Source organism: Procambarus clarkii, chromosome 25 (assembly GCF_040958095.1).
Source record: "Procambarus clarkii isolate CNS0578487 chromosome 25, FALCON_Pclarkii_2.0, whole genome shotgun sequence".
Lineage (NCBI taxonomy): Eukaryota > Metazoa > Arthropoda > Malacostraca > Decapoda > Cambaridae > Procambarus > Procambarus clarkii.
Window position 1 is genome coordinate 1,892,249 of NC_091174.1, and position 14,797 is coordinate 1,907,045.

The following is a 14,797-nucleotide window of genomic DNA, read 5'->3' on the forward strand; positions in this document are numbered from 1 at the left end:
TCCATCCTCCTCAGGTCATTCAGCTTTTCTTCGAGGACTACCTCAATGGCACTCGAGCCCAGAGGTGCCCCTAGCAGTACACTGTTGATGGGAGCGGATCACTGGGGCTCCTGGCAATAAGATTCGTACTGCATCTATGATTGGTTGACTGGATGAGATGATTTCACACTTTGATGGGTTTAGGGTGAGGCCTAATTCCTCTCCCTTAGATTTCACTAGCTGGAGATCTCCTAGCAGGGATTCCTGTGTCCCTGCCAGGGTGCCATCATCCAGGAATCAGATGTTGAATTCGCTGGACAACCTGCTTGTGACCTCTTTAGCTGCCATGCAGAAAAGGAAAGGGGCAAGTGGTTCTCCCTGCTGGACACCTTCTGCAGAAACAACTTCATGTTCCCCAAGCAACAGTGTCAATTTCCTACTGTACCCTGCTATACATCACAACTTAACCCAGTGATTCACAACCATGGTTCTGCAGAACAAATGTTCTTGCAGAACAAATGTTCTTGCAGAACAAATGTTCTGCAAGAATTTCCAATAGTTGCAAACAAAAAAAGGTACAACTTGCCTCCATTGTTTGTAATCAAGTAAAAAATATTTAAATGATTTAAGTTCTAACATGACCTATTAAACAGTTTTTAAAAAGGTTTTCTGGGGGTAGCCCCTTGTGGCTCCTAGAAGCTATCTACCCACGGAGAACGAAAAAAACCAGCGTTGAATGTAATGAAACGCCATTTTCTGGGTGAGTCCCGGAGGCTCCCCGGAGCTATCCCAGGCTGATATGCTAATGTCAGACTTTGGCATCAGTCATGTGTATGGAGTTCTTAGGCCTACCGGGGACCACGGCCAGAACCGGGCCCCCTCAGAGAGGCAAGGGGAGCAATGGCCTATAGAAGCCCCTGTGTAGTTGGAAGCATTCTATGTCTGCCATCGACCGGAACAGGCACCCAGAAAGGTAAGCGCCCCAAAACAAACCCCTATTCTGGTTAAAATTGCTACCTAAAACCGAACTAGTGGATAGAACTCCCCAACCGAAAACAAGCAAACTAGTGTGACGTCACACACTGCCGCGCCGCTGTCTGCGCAGCTCCCCCCTCCCCGGGAGGGGGAAGGGGGAGCCCCAGACCCCCCGCGCCGGCTACCCACACCTCAGTTCTTGAGGCTGGATGTCAAAAACGCGAAAAACCGCCGACCGGAGGGAGGGAGGGATGCCGGGGAGCCTCCGGGACTCACCCAGAAAATGGCGTTTCATTACATTCAACGCTGGTTTTCTGGGGGAGCCCCGTCGGCTCCCCGGAGCTAACTACCCACAGACAGAAAAAGAGGGACTTACCCGGGAGGCGGTCGTCGCTCACCCCTCAACTCGAAGCCGAGACAACTGGCTGCAACCGCCGACCCAAAGCAACACAGGCCCGACGAGGCCCAGGGACATTCACAAGGTAACGAGCAGCCAGGACCCTGTTCGACCGCCAAAATCCCCGCGCCCGAATATCAGACCAAGACATATTCCCAAAGACGGCAGCAAGAGCCGCGAACTTACGAACGTCATGGGCACGGGGATAGACCGCAGGCTGGCTGGACCTAATAACCCTGCGGACGACCTGAGAGACCCGAACCCGCGAACAGGGAAGAAGGGAAACCGGATCAACCCACAGCGCGTCCCCGGACACAGAAGCTGTGGCGCGCAAATAACGGCGAAGCGCCGCAACCGGACACAAAACATGATGCACCCCCGGCCTGACCAACCAAGCATCAACCACCCATGGACCCCTCCGGAACGCAGCAGTCTCATTCTTCGCCAGAAAAGAAGGAGACGGCTGCAAACGAACAAAACTATCACCACGACCAAAAGAGCAGAAACCCCTGCGCCGGAGGAGAGCATGAAGCTCCCCTACCCGACCCCCAGAGGCCAAAGCCAACAAGAAAAGTGCCTTGGAAAAACAATCCTGGACCGAAGGGGCCACAACGAAACGAGGAGATGAAAGGAAAGCGAGCACTCTGTCCAAAGACCAGGACGGCTCAGGCGACGCATGAGCAGGCCGGAGGTGAAACAATGCACGAGACAGCTTGCGAAACGGCGCAGACGTAACATCGATACCGAAAGCAAGCTGAAGCGGCTCCGCCAGCGCCGCACGATACGAAGCGACAGTGTTAGGCATAAGATGACGGTCCTGAAACAACCACGAGAGGAAGGTAAAAACAAACTGAATAAAATGACAGAACCCCCCACCAGGCAAAAACAAAAAGAAAAACAAAACCCCGCACGAGGACAGCGAACCCCAAGGAACAGAGCCGGCCGCGATGTCGGGAATTACAAGCTGAGCAGCACCCTGCGCCCCTACCAGTGCAAACTGCCTCTTACCTGCCGGTAACAAGGGAGAACAGAACACCCAAGAGCCCAACAGGCGGCCGAAAAACCGAAAGGTAAAACGGACCAGCAGAGGCAGACCCCGAGGAGCCTGTGGAAGGTGGCCCCAAGCCCCAAGGGCAGTACTTACAGGGCACCTAGGGAAGGCAGCCCTAGGCGCATGCAGCCCGAGTACTGAAGATAACTCCTGGCTCTCGCACCCACAAAACTAACACCACACTCAAAGCACAGTGCAGTAGCGACACCGGAGCCAGAGCACACGACCATCGCCTATAGCATCAGCCTCAAGAACTGAGGTGTGGGTAGCCGGCGCGGGGGGTCTGGGGCTCCCCCTTCCCCCTCCCGGGGAGGGGGGAGCTGCGCAGACAGCGGCGCGGCAGTGTGTGACGTCACACTAGTTTGCTTGTTTTCGGTTGGGGAGTTCTATCCACTAGTTCGGTTTTAGGTAGCAATTTTAACCAGAATAGGGGTTTGTTTTGGGGCGCTTACCTTTCTGGGTGCCTGTTCCGGTCGATGGCAGACATAGAATGCTTCCAACTACACGGGGGCTTCTATAGGCCATTGCTCCCCTTGCCTCTCTGAGGGGGCCCGGTTCTGGCCGTGGTCCCAGTAGGCCTAAGAACTCCATACACATGACTGATGCCAAAGTCTGACATTAGCATATCAGCCTGGGATAGCTCCGGGGAGCCGACGGGGCTCCCCCCAGAAAAAGGAGTCAGTTACCAGGGAAAAGGCAGCACTTCGCCAAAGCCCCCCTCACCCGAATACTGGTCCAAGACATATTGACAAAAACAGCCGTCAGAGCGGCATACATAGTAACAACATGGGCACAAAGGTAGGTCACAGGTTGGATAGATAGATCATACCAGAATGACACCGTGGACAACCTGAGAAAGACGAGCCCTGGAACAAGGAACCAGGAAAACCAGTTCAACCCACAGAGTCCATGAAACAGAACTGATGGCACAAAGGTAGTGAAGCCAACACCAGACAAAACTTCACCAGAAAAGTAGGATCCAGCTGCAAACAAAGCCCCCCACCAGGACCAGAGGAATAAAACCCCCGGCATTGAAGAAGAGCACGAAGCTCACCCACCCAACAGTTGGAGGCCAAAGGAAAAAAAATAAAGCCTTCAAAAAACAATTCTGGACCGAAGGGGCCCACCATAAACCGGGCAGAAAAAGAACCCTGTCAAAGGACCAGGTAGGCTTAAGTGATGCATAAACAGACTGGAGGTGAAACAATGAGTGAGAAAGCTTGCGAAACGGGGCTAAGGAGATATCGACCCCGAAAGTAACAACGCCTCACACTTAATGGGGCGTTGTTGCTTTCGCTTTGCACTAAGTGGGGACAGAACACACTCTGTAACCGAAGAACAACGACGAAGGGATTGATGAGCGGAAGAAATGCTGAGAGACCTCATACTGTCGCCAGAAAGTAGACCACAGGTGGGACACCATTAACTTCTTAACTGCTCCTGCCAACAAAAGTTGTTCTGAGAGTTGTGCTTTTTTTTAATTAGGCTATATTCATAATTTTTTCAATGTTTTCATCATTCTTAGTGTTCTGAAATGAAAATAGTTGAGTTTGGAAACATTTTGACATTAACTTTACCTGAACATTTATAAAAACAACAAAAATATGTCCTTAGCAATGGCACCAAGACGTTTTTGTCAAAAACAGGTGTGCAGTGCAGGGGTTAACAAGCCACCTGATCACACCAGAAACTGGAGAAGGAAAACAAGAATGTGGTCAAAAGACCAAGCGAGTTCAGGTGGCACAAACAGGCTGGAGGCGAAACAATGCACGCGGCAGCTTCTGAAACGGTGCTGAGGAAGTATTGATGCCGAACTCAAGCAGCAATGATAAATGCTGAATGATAAGAGATGCTGGTCCAGAAACTGCTAAAAAAGGAATGAAAGGACCACACGAATGGAGACTGAAGAGTAAAAATGAAGGAATAGGAAGTGGTAAAAAAAACACCAAGAAACCTCATACTGCTGCTGAGAAGACAAATGCAGGTGGGATATAATTAATTCAACAAGGTACGCAACTTGGCCAATTTTCTGAAAGTGGAGCCATGGAAAAACACCCAGGTTTGGATATCGAGTAAGCAGTGCCTGAAATCAAGGCTGGGCGAGCCAGCAAGGAGACAAAAAGACCCCATTTCCCCAGTAGGACTCCAACCCTGCCAGGACCCAGAGCAATGGCTGGACACTGGGGGGGGGGGAGGGGGAGAAGAGATACAGAAACCCCCACTGCAGCCAGTCCAGCCAAAAGCCAACCACTGCAAGGACCTCACAATTGGGGAACAGAATCATGTACAGAGGAAGGCACCAATTCAAACCCAACTAACACAAAGAGATCCATATCAGTGCATTCGACCGGCTCACAAAGCCACTATAGGGGAAGGCCTCGATGGTCCCCTCTGTGGAGATGGGAAGGAACCGGGACAGATCCTACATGAAAATGAACAAACCCCGAACACGAACTACTCAGAAAACCAAACCTCAAGAAGATAGCAGAAGGCCATGAGCTACCTGCAGCATCAAGCTTCAAAGGCAGTCCCCGTGGCACAGTGGTAACACACTCGCCTCATGCTTAGCAAGTGATTTAGCCTAAGTTCGTATCCTGGCTGGGGACGATTGACTAGGGACCAATCCTTAACTGTATGTCTGTTCACCCAGCAGTGATTGGGCACCTGGTTGTTAAACAATTGGCATGTTGTATTCCAGGAAAACCAGTGGGTAAGGATTACCATTACCTGCTGAGGACCTGTTGACAATTTTGGGGATCAGTGTCCCCTCGGCCTGGTCTCTGACCAAGAATTCTTTTTGGAGATTTGATCAACCATGCTGTTCAATGTGGCTGCTCACAGCCTGACATACGAGTCACAGCCTGGCTGATCAGGTATCCTTTGAAGATACTTGAGTTTTCTTTTGAACACTGCAAGAGCTTGGACAGTTATGCCACAAATGTGTAGGGAAGGAATGTTGAAGTCTTGGGCCTTTGATGTTAATCGAGTTTTTTCTCAGTGTACTTATTGCACCTCTGATTTTCCGTGAGGCTATTTTGCACATTCTACCATACCTTCTAGTATCATGTGGTGTTATTTCTGTGTGCAGATTTAGAACCAGTCCTAGTATCCTCCATGTGTAAATTATTATGCATCTCTTCCACCTGCTCACTAGGGAATACAGATGTAACCTTTTTAGGCGGGCCCAATAATTCAGATGTTTTAGTGGATTCTAGCAGTAAAAGATCTTTGCATGCTTTCTTGTTCTCCAGGTCAGCAATTTCTCCAGCTTTGAATAAGGACATTAGTGTGCAACAATATTCCACCCTAGAGAGCACTAATGTCTTAAAAAGTATCATCATTGGAATGGCATCTCTTGTTTGGAAGATCCTTGTTATTCAACCTGTCATTTTTCTTGCAGCTTTGTTGTGGGTCTCAAAGAAACTTTGTTGTGTTCTTTAAAAGTAAGGTCTTCTGACAGGATTACTCCTAAATCTTTTACATTGCTTTTCTTTCAATAGTGTGATTTGACTGCATTTTGTGGTTTCCGCTTTGATTTTTTCATTTTTTCCATAGCGTAGTAATTGGAACGTCTTGTTAAAAATGTTATTTTCTGTGGCCCATTGAAAGACTTGATTAGCATCAGATTGGAGAACAAATCCACAAGGCCCATGACAAGGGTTCGAACCTACTTCCGAGAGGGTCCCAGACGCGCCTTAATCGACTAAGCTACGACATTGTATAAGAACTGCAACCAGGAAATCAACTTGACCCACCACAGATCTTGCAGTCTCTCAGAGAGACAAATCAAGGTTTTACACAATTGCCCCATGCACTCAAGCTCTGCCAATAAGCTATTCTACCTCTTCGCCCTTACTTTATTACACACAGAAATCACAATAGCGTGATGCATCAAATAATCAAACCCACAAGGAGGATTAAGGCGCGTCTGGGATCCTCTCGGATGCAGGTTCGAACCCTCGTCACAGCCCTTGTGGATTTCTTCATTTGATGCATCACGCTATTGTGAATTCTGTATGTAATGAAGTAAGGGCGAAGAGGTAGAATAGCTTATTGGCAGAGCTCGAGTGCATTGGGGGAATTGTGTAAAAACCAGGTTTGCCTCTCGGAGAGACTTCAGGATATGTGGTAGGTCAAGTTGATTTCCCGGTTGCAATTCTTATACGGTACCATGTCGTAGCTCAATTGATTAAGGCGCGTCTGGGATCCTCTCGGACGTAGGTTCGAGCCCTCATCACGGCCCTCATGATGGTCGAAACCATGGACTCATGGAAGCCATAAGCTAAGAAAATGGAAAGCTCTCAGCCTGCTAACAGGAGTCAGTCATCTGTTCCTGTACCCACCTATGTAAGAAATCAAAAATATATATGTACTGTATATGTGTATGTGTATTTTATATATATATATATATATATATATATATATATATATATATATATATATATATATATATATACATATATATATACATATATATATACATATATATATACATATATATATACATATATATACACATATATATACACATATATATATACATATATATATACATATATATATACATATATATATACATATATATATACATATATATATATACATATATATATACATATATATATACATATATATATATATATATATATATATATTTTATATATATATATATATATATATATATATATATATATATATATATATATATATATATATATATATATATTTTATATATATTTTATATATATATTTTATATATATATATATATATATATATATATATATATATATATATATATATATATATATATATATATATATATATATATGTCGTACCTAGTAGCCAGAACGCACTTATCAGCCTACTATGCAAGGCCCAATTTGCCTAATAAGCCAAGTTTTCATGAATTAATATATTTTCTCTAATTTTTTTCTTATGAAATGATAAAGCTACCCATTTCATTATGTATGAGGTCAATTTTTTTTTAATGGTGTTAAAATTAACGTAGATATATGACCGAACCTAACCAACCTAACCTAACCTATCTTCATAGGTTAGGTTCGGTTAGGTAGCAGAAAAAGTTAGGTTAGGTTAGGTTAGGTAGGTTAGGTAGTCGAAAAAACATTAATTCATGAAAACTTGGCTTATTAGGCAAATCGGGCCTTGCATAGTAGGCTGATAAGTGCGTTCTGGCTATTAGGTACGACATATATATATATATATATATATATATATATATATATATATATGTCGTACCTAGTAGCCAGAACGCACTTCTCAGCCTACTATTCAAGGCCCGATTTGCCTAATAAGCCGAGTTTTCCTGAATTAATATATTTTCTCTAATTTTTTTCTTATGAAATGATAAAGCTACCCATTTCATTATGTATGAGAGAATTTTTTTTTATTGGAGTTAAAATTAACATAGATATATGACCGACCCTAACCAACCCAACCTAACCTAACCTAACCTATCTTTATAGGTTAGGTTAGGTTAGGTAGCCGAAAATGTTAGGTTAGGTTAGGTTAGGTAGGTTAGGTAGACGAAAAACAATTAATTCATGAAAACTTGGCTTATTAGGCAAATCGGGCCTCTCATAGTAGGCTGAGAAGTGCGTTCTGGCTATTAGGTACGACATATATATATATATATATATATATATATATATATATATATATATATATATATATGTATATATATATGTATATATATATGTATATATATATATACATATATATATGTATATATATATATATATATATATATATATATATATATATATATATATGTTGTACCTAGTAGCCAGAATGCACTTCTCAGCCTACTATGCAAGGCCCGTTTTGCCTAATAAGCCAAGTTTTCATGAATTAATGTTTTTTCAACTACCTAACCTAACCTAACATTTTTCGGCTACCTAACCTAACCTAACCTATAAAGATAGATTAGGTTAGGTTATATATATATATATATATATATATATATATATATATATATATATATATATATATATATATATATATATATATATATATATATATGTATGTTGTACCTAGTAGCCAGAATGCACTTCTCAGCCTACTATGCAAGGCCCGATTTGCCTAATAAGCCAAGTTTTCATGAATTAATATATTTTCTCAAATTTTTTTCTTATGAAATGATAAAGTTACCCATTTCATTATGTATGAGGTCAATTTTTTTTATAGGAGTTAAAATTAACGTAGATATATGACTGAACTCAACCAACCCTACCTAACCTAACCTAATCTATCTTTATAGGTTAGGTTAGGTTAGGTTAGGTAGCCGAAAAATGTTAGGTTAGGTAGTTGAAAAAACATTAATTCATGAAAACTTGGCTTATTAGGCAAAACGGGCCTTGCATAGTAGGCTGAGAAGTGCATTCTGGCTACTAGGTACGACATATATATATATATATATATATATATATATATATATATATATATATATATATATATATATATATATATATATATATATATATATATATATATATATATATATATTTTTATTTTCACACACTGAAAACATTGTGTGTTTTCGATCTGTTTTTTTCAGGAAAGAGATTGTTGGGTTGACTGCATCTATCTGGACCTAAAAAAGGCTTTCGACAGAGTTCCACATAAGAGGTTGTTCTGAAAACTGGAAAATATTGGAGGGGTGACAGGTAAGCTTCTAACATGGATGAAAAATTTTCCGACTTATAGAAAAATGAGGGCAGTAATCAGAGGCAATGTATCGGACTGGAGAAATGTCACAAGTGGAGTACCACAGGGTTCAGTTCTTGCACCAGTGATGTTTATTGTCTACATAAATGATCTACCAGTTGGTATACGGAATTATATGAACATGTTTGCTGATGATGATAAGATAATAGGAAGGATAAGAAACTTAGATGATTGGCATGCCCTTCAAGATGACCTGGACAAAATAAGTATATGGAGCACCACTTGGCAAATGGAATTTAATGTTAATAAATGCCATGTTATGGAATGTGGAATATGAGAAAATAGACCCACACAATCTATATATTATGTGAGAAATCTTTAAAGAATTCTGATAAAGAAAGAGATCTAGGGGTGGTTCACACACACACACATGTAAATGATCTCCCAGAGGGTATAGACTCATTTCTCTCAATGTTTGCTGATAAAAAAATTATGAGGAGGATTGAAACAGAGAATGATAGTAGGAGGCTACAAGATGACCTAGACAGACTGAGTGAATGGTCCAACAAATGGCTGTTGAAGTTCAACCCGAGTAAATGTAAAGTAATGAAACTAGGCGGTGGAAACAGGCCAGACACAGGATACAGAATAGGAGATGAATTTCTTAATGAAATGGACAAAGAGAAAGATCTAGGAGTTGATATCACACCAAACCTGTCTCCTGAAGCCCACATAAAAAGAATAACATCTGCGGTATATGCGAGGCTGGCTAACATCAGAACAGCCTTCTGGAACCTGTGTAAGGAATCATTCAGAATCTTGTATACCACATATGTAAGACCAATCCTGGAGTATGCGGCTCCAGCGTGGAGCCCGTACCTTGTCAAGCACAAGACGAAGTTGGAAAAAGTTCAGAAGTATGCCACTAGACTAATCTCAGAACCAAGAGGCATGAGTTACGCGGAAAGGCTGCAGGAAATGTACCTTGCGACACTGGAAGACAGAAGAGTATGGGGAGACATGATCACAACCTACAAAATCCTCAGGGGAATCGACCGGGTAGACAAAGATAAACTATTCAACACTGGTGGTACGCGAACAAGGGGACACAGGTGGAAACTGAGTACCCACATGAGCCACAGGGACGTTAGAAAGAACATTTTCAGTGTCAGAGTAGTTAACAGATGGAATGCATTAGGCAGTAATGTGGTGGAGGCTGACTCCATACACAGTTTCAAATGTAGATATGATAGAGCCCAGTAGGCTCAGGAATCTGTACACCAGTTGATTGACAGTTGAGAGGCGGGACCAAAGAGCCAAAGCTCAACCTCCGTAAGCACAAATAGGTGAGTACACATACACACACACAAAGGACAGAGGGAACCTTCACTCTTCAAATTCAGAAAATGAACCACTGGGAAACAGTCCGCACAAAGCATAGCACATGGGGGGCCCCTAAGAATCTGAATCCTCCTTAGGGCATGCCACATGGCCACAACTCCCTCACCGAACTATGTGCCCGAAAGAGAGGAACCAGCCAGCACCCTTGAACAGCCTGGTAAGTACTGGTCAAGAAGCTCCAACCCAGAACTGAGGTGTCCATAAATACATCATGCAAGGGCAGAGGAAGCCTCCAAAGACACGAACCCCAAAAAATCAAAGATGAAGCAAGCAATGCAGCAACTGATAAAAGCAACCAAATCCAATGGTCGTGGCAGAAGCAGAAGGGGTGGAAACGGAGAAACCAAAACAGCCCCTGAAGTCCCACCTTGCCCAGCGGAAAACCACGCAGGGTAAGTACAGGCTCTTCCATAAATGCTAGAGCAATTGCCAAGGCAGCCCAAATCACCTGAACACCAGCAAACAGCAGTGCTGCAGCCAAAGCAAAGCCATCAGAGGAAAGACAAGTAATGCCAACTGAGAGTCCCACACGAGGCCGTCCCATCAGGTAAAAGCATGAGGAGCCAGATTCAAGCCAAAGGGAAGCACCTTGAAACAGTAGGCCTGACTCCTCACAATTAAACCTAATCAATTTCCGAACTTTGGATGTACAGTATTGGGATACATGACCAAACCATACACCAGAAAATTAATAAATGACATTTCAGTCCATCGTGGACCATTATCAAGTCGTGTGAAGTCGCATCATATGACCTGATAATTTACCTGAAGGCCACTAACACTAGTGACCTCGACGAGGACAGGAAGTCCTTGTATAAGGTTCCCCCATTTGACTTGATCCTCTCCAGGTGGATTTTAAAACCTAACAGTGTTTTGGCACTTGTAGCCTGAGCAGGTAGGCACTTCTATGGGGTTTATAACCCCGTGGGTGAAAAGCATCTCCTGTTCTCAGTCCTACATTGAGTTTGAAACCATTGCTCCTTGTTTGTGTTGCATCTGACTTTTTCAAGAAATTATCAGATCAACATCCTCCAAATTGTCCAGTATTTTAAAAGTTTCAATGAGATCTGCCCTGTCCTGCCTGATTTGTAGTGTTGCTAGGCCTGTGGCCCTCAACTGTTCCTGATATGAGATGACTTAACTCTGGAATGACTTTTGTTGCCTGGTGTTGCACTTTCTCCAGAGCAGCTATGTCCTTTTGTAAGTGAGGTCTCCATGTCTGGACACAGTAGTCCAAATGTGGGTGTACCAGAGATTTACACAGTTGAATCACTACCGTCTTGTCCTTAACAGCCAAAGGTACGCTAGATTCCAGTCTCCGAGGTGTAGTGGTAAGACACTCGCCTGGCGTTTCGCGAGCTCTTTGTCATGGGTTCGTATCCTGGCCGGGGAGGATTTACTGGGCGCAAATCCTTAACTGTAGCCTCTGTGTAACCCAACAGTAAAATGGGTACTTAGTTGTAAAAACGATTCTTCACAGGGGTCGTATTCCAGGGACCAAGGATTAAGGACTTGCCCGAAACACTACGCGTACTAGTGGCTGTACAAGAATGTAAGAACTCTTATATATATATCTCAGAGATTATTCCAAGTGTTTGGCTACTTTTCTGACTGCTGCTCCTAACTGTTGTGCAACTTTCAGCGAGTGGTGGATTTTGACTCCCAGGCCCTTTCCTACATCAATCTGCTATAATGAAATGGCACTTATTTGGTAGTTGTGGTGTGGGTTGTCATGCCCCCACATGTAAACCCCATTTCTTAACCGGGGTTCTGCAGAACCCTAGGAGTCCAGAAGAACATTGTTGATGTGTAATTGTTTTTATTTATTTATGTGACCGATTTGTTGATTAATAAATACATATTTCAGAGACGAATAAATATATATATATTGCATACATAATAATGAATTACATTATTTTTTTTTATGCAGGGGTTCCTCAAGACATGAAAATAATTTCAAGGGACCCAGAAGGGTTAAAAGATTAAGAAACACTACCGTAAGCAATTTAAATTTGTTTTGCTGGGAGTGGTTGACCATCATCATAGGCAAGTTTAGCCTGGAGAAGCTGGCTGGCTTATTCAAATACTAACAAAAAATTTAATATATAATTATGAGGAGAAAATGCTATGCAAGTATGACTATATAGCAAATGGAAGATTGGAGTGGGGGACGGAGAGAAGGAATACTGTCACATCCTATACAGCAATATTGAGAACTCATCACATGTAACAGTTTGCATAAAGGTTTTAAAGCCTAGCACAATATTCATTAAGAATGTGCAAAGCAGTACCCTTGGCGCAGTGGTAAAGCACTCGCTGGGTGCTTAACGAGCACTATGGCCTGGGTTCGTATCCTGGGAAGGATACGAACAGAGGCAGGGAAGGATTGACTGGGCGCCAATCCTTAACCGCCTCTGTTCACCCAGTAGTGAATGGGTACCTGGTTGTTAAACTATTTGGCGGGTCGTATTCCAGGCAAAAATTAGGATCAAGGAAATCCCCAAAACACTATGCATGCTATGGCTTTACAACAATGTAAGAACTCTTGTATATATAAATAATAATACATAAATACATAGTGCATATACACAATATTTACCTACAAAACAAATGAAAAAAAAGGAAATTGCGTGAAACGCCTAAGGACAGAAAAGAGTGGAAGACTGCTGTCCCAAAGGAAGACAAATATGACCAGATCACTCTCAACAGATGGTCCACATACTGATGTCAAAGCTAATCTAACCCAGCCTAGCCTAACCCATGACAGTGTGCGCGTGAGCATATTGTGTAATGGTACAAGAGTTACGAGTTTCTCAAATGAGTATTCATGGTGAAAGTGACATGTGTGAGAGGAGCATGTAGGCAGCGAGAGCAGCCCAGGAGACTCTCTAGAGCAAGTCTCCAACTCCAGCACTCGGCCGCCGCCATATTACCACCGCCTCTCACCGTTCATCCATCAATTAAACCACAACGGAAAACCTGCACGTGACACATACCTGAGGTACTGAGGGCTGCCGAGGGCTGTCGTGTGTCAGCTGAGTCGTGGTAATATAGGGCGCCGCCACTCTCACACTTCCACTCACCTTCAAAACATAACAACTGCGTTCTAGCGAGCGCAAGTTGATAACAAGACGCGCGCTCAGACGCATCTCCTGGCGTTTGTAAGGGGAATCCGACTTCTCCCTCGGATTGGCCTTCTCTCTCAGATTACAATATATAATAATAATTCATTGTGTCGAGGGGACAGGAAGCCAGACTGTATTCATACACGTTTGGCTTTAATCCTTAATTTAACCCAAACGTCTAAACGTTAGAGTTACCACCCTTGGCGGTCATGCTTTCGGGAAAAGCGATATTCTGAAGGTCTCACACCCACTGACATTAGTCAAGAAGGTGATGATATCGTGCTCTTCTTTTCATGTGAGGAAGAACTAGAAAAACTCTTGACCAACGATGCCATACTTCGCAAGGAGCATCCTCACTTCCCACGTCAGTTCCTGCTGGCCGGAAGAACTGTTTTTACCAGCAGGACCAGCCAGTGGATCACTGACCCACCGCTACATGAGAATGCAACTCTCTTTTTTTTTTTTTTTTTTTTTTTTTTGAGATATATACAAGAGTTGTTACATTCTTGTACAGCCACTAGTACGCGTAGCGTTTCGGGCAAGTCCTTAATCCTATGGTCCCTGGAATACGATCCCCTGCCGCGAAGAATCGTTTTTTCATCCAAGTACACATTTTACTGTTGCGTTAAACAGAGGCTACAGTTAAGGATTTGCGCCCAGTAAATCCTCCCCGGCCAGGATACGAACCCATGACATAGCGCTCGCGGAACGCCAGGCGAGTGTCTTACCACTACACCAGGGAGACTGCTTCACCATGCAAGTAACTGCAAAGTGATTAAACAACCCCTGGCTCACAAGTGGCATACTCAAATCAATCAGCAAGAAACATGAATATGAAATCAAACGTAGGGTTGGCCTAGTTACAAAAGAAATAGTTAAGAGATACTCCTCAAGTACATGATAATAAGACGAGCAAAACTTTCCTATTATGAGCGTAAATTCAAAGAAGCAAAGGGAAACATGAAAAGCACATGGAAAGCCATCTCTAACATCCTAGTTCTAAACAGCAATCACTTAGCAAGCAGATCAAACTTTCCAAGGATGGTTAAACACTTGCAACAGATTTAGAAACGGCAAACGAATTTAATACCTTTTCTTTTCATCAGTTGGTGCTAACCTTATCTTGAGATGATTCGGGGCTTTAGTGTCCCCGCGGCCCGGTCCTCGACCAGGCCTCCACCCCC

General features: G+C 43.2%; 1 long non-coding RNA gene across 1 annotated transcript in view; it reads right to left on the reverse strand.

Annotated features, from left to right (window-relative positions):
* LOC138368602 (uncharacterized) overlaps positions 1–13,612 on the reverse strand; it is a 342,569-nt gene extending 328,957 nt beyond the window's left edge. The window contains exon 1 of the long non-coding RNA XR_011229606.1: positions 13,485–13,612. This is a non-coding gene — a long non-coding RNA (uncharacterized lncRNA). The remainder of the gene's footprint in view (positions 1–13,484) is intronic.
* Between the last annotated feature and the right edge of the window lie 1,185 nt (positions 13,613–14,797).